We start from the raw sequence: 23,498 nt of genomic DNA, 5'->3' as shown, positions 1-23,498 counted from the left end.
GGCATAAATGCAGGGCCCAAATACCAAAACAGGATCAAGGCCACTGCTTTTATCATAATTCTTCCAGGCAAAACACCACCAACTGCTACACAGCACAGCAAAAAAGGGAGCATGGCACAGATCGGATAAAGCAATGTCGAGAACAGAGAAGTCAACATCATGACCAGCAACTCTTCAAGAGATGTAATAATTATAGGTTCCCTCTAGGACACTCTGGTCAAACACTTTGAGCCTCATGTTGGGCTTAACCCCAGTAGGCAGCTAAGCATCACACAGCTCACACAGCTCAATCACTTCCCAACCTGCAATGGAATAGGGAGAGAATTGGGAGTTAAAGTGCAAAAACATTTGAGTTGAGATAAAGACAATTTAATAAGAAGAATAGGGGGGAACACCCACACATGCACAAAAATACCCAACCCAAACCAAGAAAAGTACGTGATGCAAAAAAATCCCAATTGCTCACCGCCGATGGATGCTCAGCCAGTACCTGAGAAACAGCAGCCCCCTGCAATTATTCCCACCCACCCCCACCACCTCCCCAATTTGATTTCTGAGCACAACATCATATGGTCTGGAATATCCCTTTGGTCATCTGGGGTCAGCGGTCCCAGGTGTGTCCCCTCCCAACTTCTTGTTCACCCCATGCCTGCTCACTGGCAGGGCACTATGAAAAGCAGAAAAGGCCTCAATGCTAACTAGGCAAGAACTGCTCAGCAATATGTAAAACATCCCTGTGCTACCAGCACTGTTGTAAGAACACATCCAAAACATAGCACCATACAGGCTCCCATGATGAAAATTAACTCTGTCCCAGCTAAAACCAGCACACAGGCACCATTATTGATAAACACGCACACGCTTTCAGTTGCAGATACAGCTGTAAAATATGTACAACTATAGATACAGCCAGACACCGCAGCTTTCCGCATTGCAGATACAAGTATGGTCACACACGCAAGCACACACTCCATTACACCTACAACTACAGCTGCAGCTCCTAATACCATTACGGATAGAGGTGCCATTAAACATACAGGTACTGATCCAAATGCAATTGAAGGCACACACATACAGATACCAGTACAGACGCAGGTACAGGTACAATTAGGCATGGAGGTACCCATATAGATACTGTTACAGACACTGATTGCAGTAAAAAGACCGCGACACTGCTACAGACAGTCACACCCATACCGAGACCGTGAGATGTACAAAGACCATTAGAGAGAGCCTTGCTGATACTATGTCAGCTAGCGAGTCTTTGGAACTTAAAAGAGGGACTTGGAACCTATAAATGAGGTTTTGGACACTAAAAATGCATCTTTGGCCTCTAAACCTGAGCCTTTGGAAACTAAACCTGAGCCTTTGGACCATTAAAAGGAGGCTGCTCTCTAGAGAGAGGCTTTCTGCACCTTAAAATAAGGTTTTAGATCCAAAAAATGAAAATGTGGGCCCTAAAAAAGGCTATGGCTAACAAACAACAGGTTTGGACCCTAAAAAGGAGTATTTCTGCCCTAAACATGATGCTTTGGACCCTAATCAAGAAGGCAACCTATTGGTTCTTCTATAGAGCCCAGAAATGAAGCTTTGCTCCCGAATATAGGGCTTTGGGCACTCCAGTGGAGGCTTAGTGTTATGTAAAGGCAGTATTAATAAGCCTTCTCCCTCCCAAAGTCAAAGTCAAGATTAACACTTTCAAGATACTTTTTTTTTTTGCCCTTGGCTTTTGACTCATTAAGGCAAAAAGTATTCTGTTACTTTCTCTCTCTAGTTTCTACAGGGACATCCATTGCAACAGCAGAAGTGGAGGTGACGTCACATGAACCACTTCTTTGCTTAGACCTAACAAGTAAAACCACAGGAGACGTTAATTCCTGCAATGGAATGTCTTGCTCAAAGTTACTAACCATACACAATTTCAACACCGAGCTGCTCCTCTTTAAGGAGATTGATCGTGCATCCCTCACCCCTTCCACCTGGACCTCCAAGCCGCACACACAGCAACCAGCTAATAAGGCAGATAGAAACAGCAAAAAGTTTGCAGGAAGTCTGGTATCAAAGACCCTCCCTCACCCAGTCTTTATGCATGAGTAACTTTTCTTTCAATCACTTTGACAGAGCACTTGCTCCATAAACAAAGGAAAGTATTTCAGTTGAATTGTTGCAGTTTGAACTTTATTTAAAACAGCTGTAATCTAATCTGCATAGTCCTGGGGCAGTATTGAACTTCTGGAATAGCCAGGGAAACTCCAGAACAGTGACGTCACTCTGCACTGGGCCAAGCGCTGAGTCAGGGTATATTAAGGTAAAGCATGTAACCTCACCTATGCTGTATCAAGTCTGGGAAACTAGTAACCTAACTTCTTCCTGAACTTCTTCTTAACACCCTAAGAGTGAGAGGAACAAAAAAAAAAAAAAAAAAGTAAGAGCAATCAAAAGATAATTCTGCAAAGCAAAAGTAAAAAAAAATAAACAAATCCATGTAAATGCATATATTTTGATATCAATTAGCTAGGTTAGTTTGAGACTAGTTGCATAAATGCATATGCTGACCTAGAGGTTAAGGGCAAGACAGCCTTTAACAGCCTTGGGATACTCAAGTGGAAGAATTTGTTTAAAAGCATGGTTATATCACAGGGTTGTAGACTACTACAAAACACTTACTTTTCACATTTGCTTTGCTGTTTATCTTATCACCTACTTCAGCTTTAATTCCTTCAAATTCCTGATGGATTTTTATTTACACAGGTGCTGAAGTTGTATACCTACTGTAACTAGTACACAGACTTGACAGTATTTAAATACCATGGTTTTAACCTTGGTCACAAAACCAAGGTAACCATTTTACAAACTCAAGGTGTGGCTCTGCTAAAAGCCACTTAAGTTACATGGATTCTGTTTCTTAATTTTAACCTGTGAGTAAACCTAAGCTTTGCACTCTGAAGTTTTGGGGTTTTTGGAGGGGAGAAGGAAGAAGAAGACCTCTCAAACCCACTAAGGCAAATTTTCTAAGAGATAAATTGCACTTGAAGCAAGCTGGAAACCAGAGGTAATAAGGAAAAAAAGTAAGTATATGGCCATAGTCATGCTTTCTCCACAAGTTTGGAATACTAGCAGTAGGGGGAATGCAGGAGAACGAGGACCTCACAAGATAGCTACGTGCCTCTTGGGTCTTGTCACTAGGGTTTTAGGTGGATGCTTAAGATGATCAGAGCTCAGAATTGCTGTTTAAGCCAAGCAACTAATTTTAAAAGAATTCAGGGGTATCTCTTGTCCGCACAGCAAACTGGGACTTCTGCTGTCAATGCAGTTTGCAAGCTGCACTATTCAGAGGCTGTTAATTCAAACCCTGGAAATACTAGAAGCAGGAAAGCAGTGTTCCTAGTCTCCTCAAATTTACTCTACCATGACATTATCATTTCGTAAAACATATTTTTTGTGGCACTGCCCCCCCCCCAACCTTACATTTGTTTTAGTTGTTTGGGGTTTTTGAGCAGATCCCATGTGTATTTAAAAAAAAAAAAAAAAAAAAAAAAAAAAAACCTTAAATTTCTCTTTGGAAGACAGTATTTTACAGTACATACAAAAATACTCTGGAAAAACATAGAACTTCATTTACAAAAACACCAAATTATAAAGAAATTACAATAGAGAGATAGCATAACATTTGCTTCATGTGATCAGGATTTCTCCCCAGACCAGACCTTCAGACTACTACAAGTTTTGATGTAATCATGTAGACAGCTTTCAGGCTTTATCTGAAACCATTCTCTGCATGCCAATTGCTTTCAAGACTGTACCTTGCAGGTGGGTAGTAGTGTCACAACAGCCTTGGCTATTGCAACATTTAAGTACATCTTCAGCCATGTGTTCTGAGTTTAGCTTTACTACCCAGTGACAACAAAAAAATCCCATCAAGTCTCGTGCTGCAGCAGTCTTAAGACAAAAATCAGATACAATGGCAAGGGACATGTCTATCTTCTCCACATCTTGGTAGCATCCTCTGCTGCATTTTCTTCAATATTTAAATTATTAATGGACCTCCATGGGAGGCAATACTTGTGTAGTGCATGGCTGCGTTAGGCAGAGGAAAGCTACTAGCTGAGAAAGCTGAGTACTATTGTGATAGGTGCACAGAAGTGTATGTGCCAAATGGGAAAATAATTTAAGATAAGAACAATATATGCACGTGCACTAGGAAAGCACAAATGGATACAAGCACGTTCATATACACTTTGAACGACAGCGTGCTTGCAGTGACTAGTTAACCTGTTTACACACATTCTCAATCCAAGTCACAGGACAGGTTGGGTTTTGTGGCTTTTTCAAAAGCTGTTTCAGCTAGTGATAGTTAAGACTTTTAAAAAGACTAATAAGGATAACTCTTAGAAGAATATATTTGGGAAATGAAGACTGAAATAAGTTAAACTAAAAAGCATATTTTTGTTTACATCAACAAACACATAGAGTATTTGTGTGAGGTAGTCTGGGCACTGGAACAGTCCGTTCAGCTTTCCAGTTAGTCCACTGAGTAAAACCCCTTCAAAATTATGTTGTCTGTAGATCTGCTGATGACATCTTCTGGATTGCCACCATCTTTGCTGAATCCTGGCCAGTTAACTAGAAGAACAGAATACACAGGCCCAGAATAATTGCTATGCTAAAATTACCCTCATATTTGAGTACAGCTTCCAGTCAACACATTAAGTGTATTAGTGGCCATTCTTAAAACATTTAGACAAGACTACCATTACCACACGGCAATCTCAAGCCTCGCAAAAAGTCTTATTACCCAAACCTTGAAATCTGTACTTGAAATATTCAATAGTAGGTAACAGTTCTGCAAGCTGATTCTTTACAAGTATCAAAATTGAGCTTTTTCTAGTTGTTCTTTGCCTCTGCCTCAAATCAGAGGTCAAGCCACACAAACAGCTGTTTAAGGAGAGTTATGTATAGCAATAAAACAAATCAAGCATTAATCGAAAGCTTCCACAAAAACAAGATTTAACTAGCAACTCCACACTGTCATGTCAGCAGTGGACAACCTATTGAGTAGGCTGCTGATTTCTAAAGCAGCAAACCTATCAATATGCATTCAAAAATCATCTGGCAGAACAAGATTAGCTCATACTTTTAAATTTATAAGATTCATATCCACTTCATTTTGAGATTTTTTTTTTTTCCTGAATTAAGAACCGCTTCCAAATAAGTCAGTTCATTCAGCAATTGGTCAGTGCAGTAATATACAAGTACAGTAGTATTTAGAGACCCTGCCACCAGACCAGAAACAGTCACTAGTGCCAGATCTTGGAAAAAAAAAAATTGTTTAATAGCTATACAGTATATTCGAGACAATTTCTCATACCTACATCCTAGGAAAACTATCATTATGCTTAAATTTAGATTCCTGAATCCACTGGGGATGTATATATACATTTCTTCTCAGTTATGTCATTCATTGTACATCAATAATTAATTCTACTTCAAACACTCCCTGGCCTAGACCCCCCTCTCCTTACTTTTTCTCTGTCTACTAGTTTTTGGGGGCATTCTTCTGATGTAGGTGAGCAAGGTCCTTTAGTGGTCAGTGAATAAGGTCATTTAAGTGCAGCATTCTTAGGATCTGTAATTGGAGTCCCACTTAATTCATGCTGTCCTTGGACAAAATGTGATCCGCATGGAGAAACTGTGTTATGTCCTGGAATGGTGCACCCAACTGGAGCTCCCAATGTTCTTATTGCAACTGTAGCCTCCAGTTCTGTAGGAGACACTGAGCTTCTAGAGTTCAGCCATGAAATTAAAGACTGGATTCCATCCGCTACTTCAATACATACTTGAATCAGTAACAGAAATGGAGAGTCCCTTGGACACTGATGGCACAGCTACATGAGGTAGCACCATCAGATTTCTGATACACAGCATTTCTGTAAAAGTCAAATGCCAGAGTTATAAAATGCTAGTTTGTAAAATACTGTACTTTTCCTTTCCAGAAAGTCCATGCAAGACAAATGTCTATCTTCTTATCTCATTGTCGCACTCTACTGAACAACAAACTCACAGGCAATCTAGAATGAGATCTTCATTTTGCTGAACTTCAGACCGCAAATTTAAACTTAAGCATTTTCTTTAGTCAGTCTCTATGTACTTGCACTGTTTTCCAGGGTAGTATATCCAGCTGTCGTGGTTTAACCCCAGCCAGCAACTAAGCACCACGCAGCCGCTCACTCACTCCCCCCCCATCCAGTGGGATGGGGGAGAAAATCAGGAAAAGAAGTAAAACTCCTGGGTTGAGATAAGAACGATTTAATGGAACAGAAGAGAAGAAACTAATAATGATAATGGTAACACTAATAAAATGACAACAGTAGTAATAAAAGGATTGAAATGTACAAATGATGCACAGGGCAATTGCTCACCACCCGCCGACCGACACCCAGCCAGTCCCCGAGCGGCGAATCCCTGCCCCCCCACTGCCCAGTTCCTAAACTAGATGGGAGGTCACATGGTATGGAATACACTGTTGGCCAGTTTGGGTCAGGTGCCCTGGCTGGGCATGAGAAGCTGAAAAATCCTTGACTATAGTCTAAACACTACTGAGCAACAACTGAAAACATCAGTGTTATCAACATTCTTCACATACTGAACTCAAAACATACCACTGTACCAGCTACTAGGAAGACAGTTAACTATATCCCAGCTGAAACCAGGACACCAGCACTCTGTACTGCTTTTCATGAATGTATCTGCTCTACCCATACAGGCATCCAATTTTTATTTTTTTTTTAATGCTACTGCTACAGTACCAAACAGTCTGAATACAGAAGGCATTACTCATTTGGTAGTCTTGGGCTATTACTCTCAAGATTACATATTCCTCCTGTGCTGAAGTAGTTTATGAACAAAGAGACTTCCCAGGAAGTGACAGACACTTTTACTGCACAAGTTCTCATACTGCTGCACCAAATCATCAGCAGCTCTAGTGTTTCTGTGATCAAGATCAGCACTTCATTAGAACATGCTTGGCATTAACCATTTTTTTTGTTAGAAAGAACAGCTACCTACTTATAAAACGCTCCAGCTTCAAGTTACACGCTAACCTAAGGGGAACTACATTCAAGACCAAATAATTGCTCTGTTATCATGTTCTTCTTTCTTCCTATATGTGTTCACATACACTGAATTAATTTTTTCAAGGATTTCTTTAACCTGTCTCTCCCCATGTGCCCAAAGGAGATGACAGCTTTGTTCCTGAAGCCATTAGAGCGCTCCACATGCTTATGAACAACATAGATTCAACACAAAATCCTAGACCTCATTCACATTGCGAGTCAGTTAAAAAGCAGCTTCTTCACAGTTTTAAGGTTATGGTGCTAACCTTTATCTCTCTGCTGTAGAAGTGTCCAATTTAGAAATCTTATTTAAAGAAGAGACATTATCTGGTGTTCTGGAGTCTGTGTCTCTGGAACTGTCCAAACAACTTCCATCTGAAGAAGTCCTTTTGCACTGAAGCCCACTAGCATTTTGACTAGCACCTAGCATGCTTTGCTGAAACAACAACAACAAAATAATGAAGTAATTATTAAAGCAAAAAAAAAAATGCCAGAAGAGCCAAATTTTTATTATACCTTCTTTCTTTTCTGTAAGGTTTCTGCAGGCAAAAAATAGTGGAGATGCTTTCTCTTCACATGAGCTGCCTCAATCTTCATACCATCCTTTAGCATATTGAGGTTGTTAGCCTGGCTGGAAACTAACAGGAAATTTAGCGTTGTAGCTTAGTGGGAATGTTTGCATTAGGTATTTGTCAAAGTTACACATGGTTTCTTTAGAAGCAGCAAGCCTTTAAGTCTGTCCAGCCCAAACAAAGAATAAGAAGTTGTCCCAAGATGAACGTGACCCAAGATGCCCATTTCACATCCAGTACAGACCAGGTATGTAATAGCTATTTAAGTTCAAATATACATTTATGTGCTCAGTTACAGCTGTGGTTTGCTAATCATGCAGCTCACATCTGAGCTGATTTTAGCCTGAAGGAGATAATACTCCTTAACCCTTAGTTTTCTGGTTGAAAATAGATCTAGAGGAATTTCTGAATCAACCCAACTGTGCTCAGCTGATGAGAGACCAGACACCTTAATCAAGATTTAGACTAATTTTTTTGTTTGATATTTACTGTGGTGATTGGGGGGGGGCGTTTCACTAATTCGGGTGTTAAAACTCTATCTGTCCAAGACAGTCTAGATTTTAGGGACATCTGACTTATCAGAACCACCACAATTTAAACCAGTTTTTCTTAATTGCCTGCAAAGAACCTTTTATGCAACTAAAAAATGCTATACTAGCACAGAAGTTATTACAGAATTAAGTCACATTTAGGTAAGTTTAACAAGCCTATCATGAGCATAACTGGAAAGTCAGCTTACTAACATACAGAGTGGGAATCAAAGTAAGGACATGCAACAAAAACAAAAAGGCTTATAAGTCTTTCTACAGGAGACCTAGAAGTGAAATAAAAGCACACATATGAACATTCACACTGGTATGAACAGTTGCTTCAAAGTAAATTCAATAATGTTTTTATGGAAAAGTGAGATAAAGTTCATTTAACAAAAGCCTTCCGAACTATGAGCCTTATACTCTTGAGCCCATCAACTTGCCCTCTAGAGATATTCTCTCAAAGTCAAGGCACATGATAAAAGCTTTCTTGCATGTAACTACTGGCCACTCCCACATTTGCCAAGGGATATCACACCTCTCAAGAAACACCTTTTCTGTTCAATCTCTCTGGATTCAAACCCTGTATCTGAAACATATTGTCGGCTGTGCTTCACTAAACTAAGAGCACACAGCTATGCTAATAAAGTTTGTGCATAGAAATACAGGATTTAACATTAGTTCTAGCCTCTTAGCAGTACATAAACCTTGTTGACATAATTTACATTTGCCACAACATTGAAACACAGTGCCACTGGATGTAACGTATAAGACAAGCATCAGTTCAGAGAAGAGTACAAGTCTGAGGAAGTCACCCCACCTGGCTTGAAACTCAGACAAGAGTTTTGATGCTTTTTTTCTGTGTTTTTCTCATATCCCAAAGCATGAGCTAAAAAGAAGGTCAGCTTTTACTGCATTTACTCATGTTGTCTGAGCAACACAACACACAGCTCATGCTGGTACCATGGATAAATGTTTGTTTGAACTGATGAAGAGTTTAAAGGAGCCCACCATTAGAACTTTTTGCCCAAACACACTTGTCACTTCAGAAGAGTAACCTGATTTCCTTAGTTCATCATTATGATAGCTAGGCACGAGCCTGACAGCACACATGCACTTCTGAAAGGCACAAGAGCAGGCAGCTTGGGAAGAAGCAAACAGATTGTGGCAAAAAGACCTATACTTTCAAATGACTGCTCACCCCAAAATCCCTTTATTCTAGCATTATCTAACAACACTTGAAATATTACTTTATTTCTACATCTATCAAAAGTAATAATGGAAGATGAACATGAAGATTTACATGCGAGACTGCATGTCATTACAAGGTGACCACTCACTGCCTTTCAAAGTTCTGGGATGATATCATACATAAACTGTTATTTTGGAAAAAATACTCTCAACAGGCATTAACAACTTATTTTAGAGACTGATACAGTTAATTCCCACTTTCAAAGTTCAGCAACTGACAACTGTTTTTGACAAGTGTAGCTACACCCAGTAAATGGACATCTCCTGGCTTCACATCTGACTGTCCACCTCATGAATCGCAGTTCCTTTGTGAGAGTTTACTATGATCTGCAGAGCAGTTATTTCACGTGTGGTATATGGTATAGGACTTTAGTACACACTTTTGTTTCAAGATGGACTTACTGTGCCAAAGTGTCAAAACAGTATGTTTTTCAGGCTAATCTTCTATGTATCGCGCTCGGTAGAAATATCTAATAGCTAATACCAGAAGGAACCACAATTCACTTTGTGAAGCAACTTGCACTAGAATAAAAAAATGAAACCCTACCAGACTAGAGCAAAATATAGGCTTACCTTTGAACGACTGTATAACATACGTTAAATCAACGTTAACACTTGCTGCATTTTCCACTTTCCTAAATACGATTCCAGGAAACCACATTGACATTGACACATATCCACTCCTAAAAAGACAGATTCACAAATCTATCATTTATGCACAGATGCCAATTATCTGGATGCTAGTATGTACTCTCAAGAAGGGAGTAAGCAAAACAATTTAGTTGTATGCAGCAGCTAAAGATTAGAGTCAGCCCATACTTAAGTTCTCTGAGAACTCCTCCCTGAAGTTCTCCCTTCTTTAAAAAGATCCTACATGCTCAGAACCTTACCTGTGAGGCCTCATACCTACAAAACAGTAGGTACGTAACCGAACATCTCTCGCAGGTAAGCTGAGGTGAATGAATACAAGCAAAGTGCAATACTGTTGTGGGTTGACCCTGGCTGGATGCCAGGTGCCCACCAAAGCCATTCTATCACTCCCCCTCCTCAGCTGGACAGGGGAAAGAAAATATAACGAAGAGCTTGTGGGTCGAGATCAGGACGGGAGAGATCACTCACCTGTTACCATCATGGGCAAAACAGACTCAGCTTGGGGAAAATTAACTCAATTTATTACAAATCAACCAGAGTAGGGTAATGAGAAATAAAACCAAATCTCAGAACACCTTCCCTCCACCCCTCCCTTCCTCCCAGGCACAACTTCACTCCTGGATTCTCTACCTACGCACCCCAGCAGCACAGGGAGACGGGGAATGGGGTTTATGGTCAGTTCATCACACGTTATTTTCTGCCGCTTCATCATCCTCAGGGGGAGGGCTCATCACACTCTTCCCCTGCTCCAGCGTGGGGTCCCTCCCACAGGAGACAGTCCTCCACGAACTTCTCCAATGTGGGTCCTTCCCACGGGCTGCAGTTCTTCACAAACTGCTCCAGCATGGGTCCTTTCCACAGTGTGCCGTCCTTCAGGAGCACACTGCTCCAGCGTGGGTCCCCCACGGGGTCACAAGTCCTGCCAGAAAACCTGCTCCATGGGCTCCTGTCTCCACAGATCCGCTGGTCCTGCCAGGAGCCTGCTCCAGTGCAGGGTTCCCACGGGGTCACAGCCTCCTTCGGGAACCCACCTGCTCTGGTGTAGGGTCCTCCACAGGCTGCAGGTGGATATCTGCTCCACCGTGGACCTCCATGGTCTGCAGGGGGACAGCCTGCCTCACCAGGGTCTTCACCAGGGGCTGCAGGGGAATCTCTGCTCTGGCGCCTGGAGCATCTGCTCCCCATCATTCTTCACTGATCTTGGTGTCTGCAGGGTTGTTTCTCTTACATGTTCTCACTTCCTCTCTCCGGCTGCTGTTTCTGTCCCAGCAACTTTTTTTCCTTATTAAATATGTTATCACAGAGGTGTTACCACTATCGCTGATTGGCTCGGCCTTGGCCGGTGGCGGGTCCGTCTCAGAGCCGGCTAGTATTGGCTCTGTCAGACACAGGGGAAGCTTCCAGCAGCTTCTTATAGAAGCCACCCCTGTAACCCCCCCCCCCACTACCAAAACCTTGCCACACAAAGACAATACAAATACATTGGCCAAACTGTATTTCAGAAAAGTAATGAAACTCACTGTTTACAAAGTTCTCATCTGCCAGGGAAAGACTGGCTTTACATGTGCAATAGATAGAAATTAATTCCTCTCCAAGTTTCCAACTAGCACACGAATTTCAGATTCAACAAGGCCAATCCTAATAAGAACAAGAGCCATTTACTCATTTTTAACTGTATCCAGCACATTTGTTATATGCCTTTTTACAATACAATGCTAATACAAAAATGCTAACCAGTCAGTAAGTAGTAAGTTTCATTCAGCTGAGCAGATACTGGATATTTATATCACACACAGTATAGTTTGAGAAGTTTCCAGTGACATTTGAGCTTTAAAGTTTCCAAAGACAGAGGTAAACAAGTTTAACTTGTACTCTTAACGGGTCAGATACAACACTTCAACATATGACCTATGATGAAAATATCAACAAGAAGCAGATTCCCAGCAGCTCTGGCTGCATTTTGAAGAGCAGCAAAACTCCTTTTTGCCCCTAAGATCAAGGAGAGCAACAGTTTAGAAAAGGCTCAAGCACAACTGTTCAATTACACCTGAGTAAAGATGCAATTCTTCCTGCAGATTGACCTGTGAAAAGAGTTTACCCTTTTCCAGGCAAACTCAAAAAATATAGTTCCTTTAATAAACAAATGATCTAGTCAACACAGTCTCAACAGAAACTTGCCCAAGAAATGTATCATGACCAGAAAGGCTCTTCATTTAAATGAAGTACTGGCATTTTACCCTTTTACCTAAAACACTGCTAGCTTTGAAAGCAGTCAGAACTCTACATTCTTCAAAAGTATCTTATGTTGATGAACAACAGAGATGTGTCATCTATTCCCAAATCCATTCAAGAGTTGGTGAACTAAACTTGTTCTTATAGCAGACAAACTGAAGCAAATTTATCTTCTGCTTTTCATTTTCCCAGATGCAAAACTAAGCCCCATTTGCTGCCATTTCTGTCACTGCAAAAAACATCAGCTTTTACTGGAGCCAGAACTTTCCTCATCTTTATTGTGAGATACGATAAACTTTGTTCACTTAAAAACATTTCACATCAAAAACTATTTGGCTCTAAGCCCTCTGCCCATAACTCCTTGTTGTATACCTAACTGCAACTGACATCAAGCTGTAGCTGATACGATTTTTAAGTGAACACATTAAAAAGTTCAGGTAAAAGGTATTACCTATTAGAGCTATTTTTAAACATGAGAGAAGATGTCTTTTAGAGGTAGCATAAGAATTAAATTATTTGCCTTAAAGCGCAAGCCAAACTTTGAAGTATAACCAAGGTGCCCTCAGAACAGTGGTCTGTTACACAGAGCTATTTCGCTTGCTTACTTGAGCAAAGCAGGTAAAGTACTCATTTCTTAAGAGTGAGAACACCACATACATTAGAGTACCTTAATTCCTCACCGTTTCCCCTTATTTCAAGATTCACAGTTAGTCAGCTGGTTCACACAGGTTAAACAAGTTGTTATTGGTGTATCTCCTTTGAGACAGTGACAAATGTCATGTCGTAAGCAGTCATTTTCTCTCACTACAGTTGAAGTGGTTCTCACATTACATTTCACAAAGTAGATCAGCACCCCTGCAATGTACCTATCCACTACCAAGCGTGCTGAGATGATAATTTTCAGCACTAAACATAAGATGCCTGAGCAAACTACTAGATTAAAAGTTTGTAAATACTATTTATCAGCATTCAGATGCTCTGTGCAGACGGTCAGGTTTCACCTAGATTAAACAGCCTTGTTTCACTTCACTGGAGAAAAGGAGGCTCTGGAATAGGCTGACTACATAACCAGAGCAACTTAGCATTGAGTGTAATCTAGTCCTAAATTAAATATTACATCCAGTAAAAAAGTTATGAAACCAAGTCTTCTAAGGCTCTACAACAGTGGTCTTCAAAGTGGGGGGGGGGCAGGGTGTATGCCGGGGGTGTACACCAGGGGGTGCACAAGACAATCCACTGGGTATGGGAAGAAAATACTAGAACTTCAGTAATGTGTATGTAACTTGTAAATAAGTAGATATATACTGCAACTATGTGTTTAATTTTTTTTTTTTCTCTCAGGACTGCACAAAAATCTGGAGACCACTGCTCTCTAACTCAGTAAAAGATCTAACTCTCCAGTGTCCACTACACATCTGATGACATCAAGTAATCCCCGTTTACTTCAGACTCTGCGACAAGGAACATCTTCCTAACTGAAGCAGTGTTGGGTAAGTAGTCTCCTTAGACTCCTTGCATCTGCTTCTCCAGATGACACAGAGCATCTGACCTTCAGGCATATGCACACTAACCCTCTTTGTTCCTTCTCATCATGACTTAGATCTTTAGGTTAACTTCTGAAACAGCAAGATTTATGTTAACTTCCCTTCACAAGAAAGCTTTCAGTTTTGCTGATGAACTGTCTACTTAACTTGGTACTGTATTCCATGCCTAGTTGCAGAGTTGAATGCTTTATTTTTGTTAACTGTATTAACTAATGAAGTGCAACACTGAACTGAGTGTCAATTATCTATTGAATCCACATTCAAAGCAAGTCTTACCACTCTAAGTGATGCTCTTCAGTGGAGGCACTAGCAGTCAGCACAATACAATGTCTAGAAGAAAAGAAAAAATAATATCCTAGCTCAGGACTTTGTATTCCTTCAAGTGAAATCAAAACTGCCTTAAATGTATAGAATGTGACTTCCAGACATGACAGATTATATCCTGCATTCGGCACAGTATTAACTGAAGAAAAACTGATTACACCCTTTATAATTGCATTCTGCTACATTCTAAGTATCAGAGTTGATTTCTTTTAATAAAAACAGTGTCAGTGGCATAACACATATAGTTTTTCTCTCTTCCCTCTACTTATCCTTACCGAAATTCATATGACTACCTCCAGTTTCTGAAAAACAAACACCAATGCCATCTTCTATTTAGACTGCAAGCTAAAACTATCTATGCTAACCAGTAAGTAAATAATTTCAAGTTCAGATAACAGATTTCATACATACTTGTATTTCTGAAAGAAGTTCTGTGGTTCAAAGAGCTTTGGTCAGTCCGATTTTCCTTGGAGAATCTCATTTGTAACTGCAAGACCTATAATTAAGGTTGAAAAACTTATTACTTTTTTTTTTTTTTTTTAAAGACTAGCAGAGCATGATATAAACTTTATAAGATAAAGGTTTTGAACAATGATTGACAGATCAAAAAGCAGGGATTCCCTTGACACAATGCAGGTCTACTACAACAGTTCATTGTAAAACTGGTCCCTTATTGCCTGCAACAGATATACTTCCCAGAGAACTCTTCTGCCTAAAAGGGCGGAACACCTCGCAGAATATAACCAATTCAGATAATGTGGTTTCATAGAGGAAAATTTATACTTTTTAATCAATTAATATGCATGGAAAGAACTTTACCATGTTTTAACTCCTCTACCGCTACCGCTCATGCTGATGTAGATACGTTGTATGTAGAGTTCTGCTGTGGATAGGCTGGGGTAATGATAGGCATTACATGATATCGGTCTCATCAGTTCACCTATGATGTTAAAACAATTGTGCTCAGCACCAGCAGCTTAGCTTAGAAGAAAGTTTAAAGGCTTCCAAATTCAATGTCTACATACCCTAGGGTCCCATACTGGTAAGTTAAGATTGCTCTCTTCGTGTTGTTTCAGCAATACAGGTTTTGGCCACTCCCTGTATAAGAAAAGCCAGTAACTAACTGTCCATTTAAAACTCTGCCATGTAATTCAGGGTAGGATTGAATGTTGTTGGTGTAAATCTTATATAAAGAACTACCACAAAAAGTGTAACTACTTTCTGCAAATTAAAATAGTCATAAATAGCTCTTACCATTTTGAAAAAAAACAAGAACGTCTTAATCAGAGTAGTAGCCAAAGCGTTTGGCTAGAGCTGATACATTCTTGCTACTAGCATGGCCCAGGAAACCCTACCAATGAATCCCAGCATGTTGGAGTAAATGCCACATCATACAATGGATATGCTGTCATTAGCCTGTAGTCTTTCAATACCCAAGTATATTCCTTCAAATTTACAGCACCAACCTCACAATCTATAGAATACCTAGTACACTTCAGCCTCAAAGTCAGTTATTTTTTCAGTGCAATGAGGCCAAAATTGTTGGTCCTCACAGCGATGAGAAAAAGAATCATTACCACACCACTTCCCAAAATACTGCTACTCTGAAATTTGCCTGCACTGCTACAGCTACTGCTTCATCCAACTTCCCTTAAGAAAAAGGTTCTACCATTCTTCTAGCACTTGCTCTAGTCACATGCGCAAACAGTATTTTCTTATTCCTTATGTATCGAGCTTTTATACTTCACTTGGCATTTTTATCCTTTGTAGTCAGGTTCCTGATAAGCAATGCAGCACCTTGTCCTGTAGGCACTCCCCTCTTCTCCCCACTCTACCCTCATTAAAAAACACACAGAATCTGCCCCATGGGGGTAAAAAACTGTTATTTAAACAGCTATCCAAAGCTGAAGGAATTCTAATGTTATTATTTTTTCAGCATGAGGTACCTCTGAAAAGTTTAAAGATCACAAACAATCACATTACTCACATTTTGCCCACAGTTTAATTGCAGTGTGAGCCAGAAGTTCTCTTTATTTGGCACTAGGTGTAGTGTTTCATCAGTAACTCTGCAGCCTGTAAGAAAAAATGTTGAAGCACAGAACTTCCTAGTAACATCTTGTCCTGGGTTCAGCTGGAATAGAGTTAATTTTCACAGGAACCTGGGAGGGGGCACAGCCAGGACAGCTGACCTGAACTAGCCAAGGAGGTATTCCATACCATGTGACATCATGCTCAGTACATAAATGGGGAGCGGGCTGGGGGGGCTCTCGGCTTTCAGTGGGGGAAGTGGCGGAGCATTGGGTTCTGGGTGGTGAGCAGTTGCACTGTGCACCACTTGTTTGGTATATTCTTTTATTAGTACCGTTGTTGCTGTAATGTCTTTTTTTGTGTTGTCCCAGTAAATTGTCCTTATCTCAAAGCTCAAGGATACTTTTTTTTTTTTTTCCTTTTCTCCTTTCTGATTCTCCTCCCCATCCCACTGGAGGGGGGCAGGAAGAGTGAGCGAGCGGCTGCGTGGTCCTTTGTTACCAGCTGCGCTGAAACCACGACACAGGTACAAGTTGTTTTTATGCTATGCTGGATCAATAACTTACAGTTTATCCTTCAAGTCTATGAAAACAAGTTTGGATTACTTGCTTTGTATTACCTTAAAAATTAGAGATTACACGTAACTTTCAGTATCACGTCAGGTAACTGGTGCCCTCAACAGCTTTTTCATACTTTAGACTGCAGCCAACAATTTTCAGTAAGGCCCTTCCACAGGATTCCGAAAGCTAGGTTTCTTTCGACAGCCAGGAACAATTAAACCAGTGAGTGTTAAACAGTGAGCAAGTCAGGCTTCAGTATTTTAAATTTGGGGTTGGTTTTTTTTGTTTGTTTGTTTTGTTGTGTTTTTTTTTTAATGAACTACCACACATTCTTCTCTATCAAGTGCTCTACCTATTCATCTGAAGTAGTTTCTGTGGCAAACTGGAACAATGTGCACACCCCAATCAAAGAAACATGAAACACAACTTGAAACATCTAAATTTCAGCCCACTCACCACCTCCTCAGATCTCAAGTATACAGGGGATCAGTTTCTGCATCTTGTACAGAAACTTGGGTTGTGTAATGTGCATTCCACACCAATTTTAGTAATATTTTCTTTTTAAAGATGTGTAAATATGCTTACCATTTAAGCTTCATATACATCTTATATCCAGGCTTCTGAGATGTGAGTCATCTCTGAGATCAAGCTTATCAGAAACAGTTGGCATAGACAGTCTTGCAAACATGAGATCAATCTTAAGAGGAAGAAAGTGCCAGCCATTAGAATGCCACACAGTTTGCAAACAGCACACTAGTGGGGGACAGTCATTCAAGTCTAAAAAGAAAGGTTAACATTTGTATTTAGAATTATGTGACTATAGATACATCTCCCGAGATTTATTGACCAGAAGACTCCATAAAATTTCTAAAAGTTCCATATTTTATTTACAAAACCTTCATTGCATCACCCCTTTCTTTTTAAGCTAGGGAAAGGAAGAGGGGTTTTTAAGTTGAAAAAAAGATTACTCTAGACTTAGAATTTTAATTAAAAAGGAACTTAAAATTAATCACAGAATTAAGACAAGTTCAATCACCTCAACTATACTTCAGCAAAGGAGAGAGCATTTTCTTTAGGCAGTAAGCCCTTTTGATCCTGAAGTATCTGGGGTTTAGTACAGTCTGAGGCAAGAAAATTATTCTGTGAATGTCTGTACCAGATAAAGGCCACAAAAAGGTCACTGAATAAATGTCTTCATAATAGTGATACCAAGCAGTAACTTGCTTAGGTATTAGAGCATGCAGGTCTTTATTAATTGTGTAAGAAGTATTCAAGATACCAGGATTCCTGCAGCTGACAAACCTAGGCAGGAGTCAAATGAGTACTTTTACTTTCCATTTTCCAGATTGTTTGTCCCATGACCACTTCATTTTGGATTTGCAGCAAAACATTTAGTCTGCTCACATGTTTCACACAGTGAACTACACTATACGCATCCCTCTGTAGAAAGCTCACTTGTCAGAGCTAAGAAGAGTTAGCAAGGACACTTCCTCTGCTCCCACTCTGCACGATCCTAGAGATAAATGCTATTCAAGCAGGCTACCTTGGTCTACAGCACAGGTTTAGAAAAAGATGTCCCTGATGCTCCCATGCCTGCCAGGCTTCCTAGGGGCTTATTTTCCTATAAGCAATGTATTCTCCTGGGATAGGTTGTGGTCCAAAACAGCACAGTCACAGGTCCCTGGAAAAGTTATCCTATTCCAAAGCACGAAAAAAATTTACTCACTTAAAGAAAAAAAATGCTTACCTCAAGGCCATCAAACTCAAACTTGACAAGTGGTACATATGCATCTTCAACTGCCTGTAAAGGAGAGGATAACTGTGTAAGAAAAAATGTTTTGCTACTTTAATGTTTCTCCTAAACTACGATCAAATGCAGAATTTACACTGCTAACTACTCAGTATAAAGACTGAGCTGCTTCCAAACCAAAAAAAACTTATAATAAGCTGCAAGCAGTATAGCACTAATACAGTACTAATACTAGCATTCAGAAGTTATTTAGCCAAGAGATTCAGAGGCTGATCATGTATTGTAATGAACAAACAGTGCACAATGAGCCATCAGTATCAGAGGTTGTAAGGTACTTACCTTGGTGGTGAGGAAGAAAAGCAAGAGATTTCCATAGCTATCTTACTACTGGTTAACATCCAGAGAAATCTAGAAAATTCTGTCCACATTTGACAGCGTGCACAAGCCTCCTGTATTTTTATTTTCTACCATGCCTGAGATGCTATCAGCTACCTTATGGGACAATTTCCAATTTTGTAGACCACTTGTTAGAGCTGTGCCACAGCCCACTGAGTCTGTTTTCAGGTGGCAGTCTTCTAAACGAAGGCTCATTAGCTATGCATATGAAATCTTTCAAAATGTCTGTACAAGGAAGACTAGGCTGACAGAAACACTTCTCAGGAGTTTGGTTTTATACGCAAGGTACACAACATAGGCACCGAGGGTGATTTTACAAGGCAGTTTTGCACGTTCGCAGCACAGCTCCTATTAACTTTATGTAAAGTTGACTGTGTATCTCTTCTACAAAGTCTCAGGCTGAGTCTCAGAAACCTTTCCACATCACATTCAACTTGCTTAGATCTCAGGCTGCCCCTTCCTCTACCTGCATGCAGTTACCTTATTTCCAAGCCCCTTACTACATCTAAAGTTAAAGCAAGGCTCCTAGGGACAATCTTGCTTTTTGATACTATAGCCAACTCATTCCCAAACCATGGGTAGGGAAAAAGTGAACCACAAAGAGTCTTATGTGATGTACAGTCATTGGGGAAGGGAACCAAAAGCTTGACTTCAACATTTTCATGCTGCGTAAAGAGTATTTTAGAAGGTACTCAGAAACAATTCCCTTTTTAATTTTGGTTTGTAAGACAACAACTACCAATATGAGTCTTCAACATGAATATTCTTATTGTAGGAGTTGCACAGTCTATCAAAGAGAGAGCTTACTCACTCTTAGATTTTTTATTTCCTCCTGATGTTTGAGTTTTTCAAAGAACGACTGAAAGAAATCCTATCTTTCTACATGTCTAGGAGCAACACAAACAGCATCTATGTCAGCACCTGCAAAGAGATTCCATTTCTTCTGTTACCATTGGAAGACACTTTCAAACATTAGAACTATGACCAGACAACAAAAGTTTACCTTTACTGTGTATTTCAAGCCTGTAAGAACCACACATAAATATTTTGCCACCAACATTTGCTACTGCTGAAGGGGAAAGATTCTGTGGGTAGAAGAGAAAGAGTTTTCTGTAGAATGTAAAATACACATTGAGCTACGTGCAAGTTTAACTAGCATGTAAGTTATTTAGAAAGACTACAACAGCCTCCATAAACAATGTCTTCTCCCTCCCGTACTGAGTTGTTAGTCTAATAGACTGATACTGTTTTTCTGAAGTGAGTGCTTGCAGCTCACAAACAAAACAAAAAAAAGATGAGTAATGTAGCAATCATTTCATCAATTTAAACAAACTAAGACCTACTATCAGTCTTCCCTGCAGCCAGCCCACATAAATTAACACAATCTAAGAGCCATACCAAAGGCAAGTCTAGTGTAATAATGCCAAACTAGATTGAGTGCTGTAGGCTGTTTGGGGCAAGATTATTGCCCATTTACCATCTTTCTCACCCCACAATATGTTTTTTCAGCTTTCTTAACTCCTACAAGTCAACTGATGGAGCCAATTCACAAATTTATTCAGTGCCCCAAGGACTTGAAGAGCTTGATCTGAAGTATCTTTTATACTTTATTTCAATGACAGTTATTACGGATCTCCTTGATACTTAAGAAAGTTAAAAGTTCAACTTCAGCATAAATCCTAGTTTCTTTAAAAGAAACAAAAAGGCTTCAGCTGTTTTGATAAGAATGTATCAAAAATCCTTACCTTGCTCTCACCAAGTTCTGAAATCCATTCTTTGACCAAGTTATTCAGCTTACCAAGAATGACCAGCCTGTAAAGAAAACTCATGTTAAGTTTGCCCTAATCGCCCCCCCGCCCAAGGAGATCAACAAATTTGACAGTCTTGTTATACCCATGGTTCAGTTCTTCCTCATCTTCAAATACCCCAAATGCTTTCATCACTTCAACCAGCTTCTGAGTATGAATGCAATCTCTATCCTTAGGAGGAGCCAAGCTAATTGGAGAAGTAATTCCACAGTGCCTTTGAGGCTGGTTCTGCAGCCTAAGAGTACTGTGGGAGACAATAAAATACTGAAGACTCCATAAAAGAAAAAAAAAAAAACAAACCAACCACCTTACTGGAAAACACCCTTCCACTTAACCGGTTTCCAAATCAGCTTCTGTTCTTTTGCCCAACATTAACATAAATGAGGAAAAAAAGATCCTGCTTATGGTTTTTAGATAACTTGACCTAACTTAGAAGTCACAACTACTTTTTTAAAAAAAAATTGTGGATATAAGAAAAGATCCAAGTTGCTACCCTCTTAAGACAGCTTATTTGCATTGCGCTAGAGAGTTATAACTGATTGCCAGGAAATGAAAAGGTTTGAAGTTCACGAAGGGTGACACTACATACAGCACAAGTTTTGGACATAAATGTGTTTCATATCAGTTTTGATTTAAGGATATTCCCATCAGCTTCTTGCTAACATTAAACAAGACAATTTAACACTGGCTTCTTTTAGTTCAATGTCTTTGCTGTGCTTCTACTGATTCTGGAAGGACATTATAGTTTATTGTAGAGGAAGGACATATAACAAAGTGGTCTGTTAAACAGAGTTGTTACAGCAAATTCAGCATTACCTTGGTTTCGTTTACAGAAGAGGATGAATGAAAACATCAACCAATCTGCAGCTAATGTTGCTAGCAGAGCCTTGTGCTTCTAACACAGTGTTCAATTTTTATAGTTCAGAGGCGTAGCTGTACATACATCTGTTTTAATCTAAATCCAAGAGCTGTATGTCAGCACGCAGAGCAGCACAAGTTAAGATCTGTTTGTAGAAGGTGCTCAAATCTGCTTTAACTAGCTCACTGCCCAGTTAGGTTGAGCAGGACACCAGGCACCTGGGTTTGGAGGCCCACAGGGTTACTGCCCCTGGAACTCCAAGCACAGCAAGGCATCATTTTCACCTCCAACCCTCCACTTGCCCTGTCTGCTTAGACTTCTTTGCAATCAGAAGCAGCACAGGACTGACATGGCAGGACAACATTAAATTAAAAGCAGCATGAGCTTTTTTTTTTTTTTTTACACCATAGAACCCTTGCTTTAGAAAGGGAAAAATGGAGAAAGAAACCCCTACTTTGCATTACCAGCTGAAAGCAGGAGAGAGAAAGGAGTGGGACAAGGAAGTGAGGACTGTACTTAATGGATCAAGGGTTTCTACAGAAACACTAGTAGCAAAAGGGGGAGACACATTAAAAAGGTCTCTACAACTCATCATGCTTGTCAAAGAGTCCATATCCAACCCCTAAGGCTAAAGGGATTAATGATGCCTTTATTCAAACCAGACATTTTCCTATTTCATATATGGACAACTTCAAATATTAGCTGGGTTAGTCGAGAGATGCTTAGAACTATTTAAGGCATCTGACCCACTTTGGCTGGAATGGGATGAGGAAGTGCTCAAAGGACAGCTTCAACACTTGATTTTAAAAAGATTGCTTATTGCAGCTCCTTATTTCTAATTGTTGCCTTTACTCTTCCACTGAGGAAAGATGGATTTCTCTCTCTCAGAGTAGCTTTATCCAACTATAGACATGGCTTTTAGTCATCTAGTGGGTTCCCTCCGCCTCCCTTCTCTATGAGCTCATTTTTCAAACTTTTTTCTATGCGTTTTCCAAAAAGCTGGAGCGGGGGGGAGGGTATTAGAACTGTAGTCCTATCAACTAGTCTCCCCAGTCAGAACAGCTGTTTACTTGCAAGTGTAACTAGGCCTTGACCTAATTTGCCTTGCCTTGTTTATAGGCATTGTCAATTTCCACTTTATAAGTAAAAATAGTCATAATTAATATTTTCCTTCTTATGATATCATTTTCATAACAAATACAGAAGGAAAGCTTATGTTTAATTGCTGTGCATTACATCTAAATTAAAACAACTACAGCAGCAACTTCTTCCATGTTTTACACATTACTTGCAGTGTACAACTTGCACTTCAGAAAGTTTGCACAACACAAGAATGGGTTTTAGACTTTGCTAGCATCCAAGATCTTTCCAGGCTACAGAAGGCCACCATCTGCCTTTTGTTGCCCCATTCTTCCTGCAGAGGCTATAATTAGAGATTGACATAAAGGACAATATCGATTAGATATAGCAGATATTATCAACAGCAAATTCTCTTAGTCAAGAGTAGATGTTTTTCAGTTGCCTGCATGTATTACTGAAAATTTGATCTCACAACTTAAAAGTTGAGCAAAATGGCACTTGGAAAGCTTTACTGAGAATGACTTATGCCCAATAGAATTTGTTCCCTTTTTGGAATTAAATAAATAAATAAATATCTTACTTCTCTCTCTCAACTGTACCAGACTGCCAGGCATATACAAAGAAGAGATCTTAAAAGAGAAAGTAGCATGCATGGCATAATACCTATTCATCCATCAGCCTTCTGTTTAAATGAGAAGTCTCTGGCAGTTTAATATTTTGCCAACTCTTGCTATGATTTGTCCACCACAGTGAACAGCTCCAACATACTTCAGTTCCAAGAGATCCTAATTTTATACAAGA

At 39.8% G+C, this 23,498-nt stretch overlaps 1 pseudogene; it reads right to left on the bottom strand.

Annotated features, from left to right (window-relative positions):
* Positions 1-4,522: 4,522 nt before the first annotated feature.
* Positions 4,523-21,611, bottom strand: LOC138690593 (poly(A) polymerase gamma-like; annotated as a pseudogene).
* Between the last annotated feature and the right edge of the window lie 1,887 nt (positions 21,612-23,498).

This window comes from Haliaeetus albicilla, chromosome 22 (assembly GCF_947461875.1).
Source record: "Haliaeetus albicilla chromosome 22, bHalAlb1.1, whole genome shotgun sequence".
Taxonomy (NCBI): domain Eukaryota; kingdom Metazoa; phylum Chordata; class Aves; order Accipitriformes; family Accipitridae; genus Haliaeetus; species Haliaeetus albicilla.
Note: the sequence above shows the minus strand (reverse complement) of the source record. Positions and strands in the feature narration are given on the sequence as shown.